The sequence below is a fragment of the Anneissia japonica genome, unplaced genomic scaffold (assembly GCF_011630105.1).
Source record: "Anneissia japonica isolate Jap-2015-1 unplaced genomic scaffold, ASM1163010v1 scaffold287948_len850469_cov200, whole genome shotgun sequence".
Classification (NCBI taxonomy): Eukaryota; Metazoa; Echinodermata; class Crinoidea; order Comatulida; family Comatulidae; genus Anneissia; species Anneissia japonica.
Window position 1 is genome coordinate 1 of NW_022699796.1, and position 1,817 is coordinate 1,817.

Here is a 1,817-nt window from a genome sequence, read left to right on the forward strand (position 1 = left end):
CCATGCATAGCTACCGATTGCAACCAAAATTGTAGCCGTTTAATTTGTTTTCCAGGATCCATAACCGCTTTGACGGCATTGAATACAATTAGATATACACCCTGCTTTGGCATGAAGAGATGGTGAGTGTTATAGTATATGTTTTGTCCTGCAAAATCCCATAGACTAAGTCTAGCATCCAAATAGGATTCATTACGAATACCTGCTTCCATTGATTTTCTTATATGCCTTATCGGTATAGAGGTTGTGTTCTTCACTTTCACATATGAAAACCATTCGTAGACAAGAAAGGTAACGATAGGTACCAGAAATAGCAATAAACTGAACAAATATCGTGGAATAAAGTATTGGGTATCGTGTAAGTTTAGAGTTTTAAAATCTGGCAGTTCCCACCCACAAAGAAATGCTATAAATATACCAGCTACAAAACCAACCCATTTCTTGATAATATAAATTTGAAGAATATACCCATAGGCAACAAACATTCTTCCTAAAAGGACTCCAGCGGATAAAAAAGTTACAAGTACAAAAATGCACGTACATGTATAAAATAGGTTTAAAAAATTCGGCCCCCCGATAAATCCCGCGCCCATGAGACAAACAAGAATGCTTAGTAATACAGGTATACAGTTCTGTCGACTCAATGACAATATTTTAGCTGGAACATATCTGAACATCACCATAGTAATAATTACAACGATGTAAACTATCAAATTATAATATAATTTGGTGTAGATGACTAATATCATTTCTGTAACATTATCGATGGTAAATATTTTCTGTTTAGGATGCACCATAATACAGAATGCTATGCATATTCCAGTCCTACCACCTATTCCCATAAGCACGCCAACTATAAAGCCAGTTATTACATACAAAATTATCGTGAAAGTGCTAACGTTGATCCATAGACCCAATTTAATTGCGCTGTCTACCAATACCATTCCGATAGTGTATCCGCAACCGAAGCGGTACGCAGTGTGAAAATTGGTTACATACGTTAAGAAAAGAATGTGTATCCACACAGCTAGTCCAAATCCGAAAGGAAACCCACCGTTTAGAAACATAACTAGTAAGGGAATAGTGATTGTTATCTGAAGAAAAGTATCTTTCTTTAGATTTTTGGGCGAGACTCGTGGATTGACTTCTGACGTGTTACCGGGCCTCGTGGTATCATTCGCACCGTGTTTCCTCACATGTGATACTGCCCACCATGCTGCCGAACTTTCAAAGTCTTCTAGTGGTGTATTTGATACTTCACACCACTTACCGTTAACGTCACTAACGTTTGCTTTGACAGTTTTTGTTTCGATTCCTACTGTACTGGGCTCGTCATGTCGAAAATACTTCCCTTGCAAGCGTCTACATGTTGACGTCTTTCCCACACCGTGATCTCCTAAAATTAAGATTTTTGATCTGTTAAAAGGAAGTCTTCCTCTTACTCTTGCTTGTTCATAAGCTGTTTTAATCTCCGTATCGTCTGCAAGAACACGCAAATTAAAGCTACGTTCATATGAGTGGAAGCCTCGTAGATAGCTTAAATCTTTTTCATTCATCTCGACGTAGACCTGTTCTTTCAAGTATTGCTTTTAGACTAAGATGCTCCACTGAAATGGAAGTAAATATACAGCAGACCTAGATATATAGAGGTGAAACAGGAAACATGTAATCTTATTAGTATAATATCTGTCTCTTATACACATCTAGATGTGTATAAGAGACAGGTATATGACATCACATTGTGTTTTATTGTCAAATGCTTGATATGCAAAAGAAATTAATGTTGCAAGGTTGGTGGTACATGATCTATTTGGTAT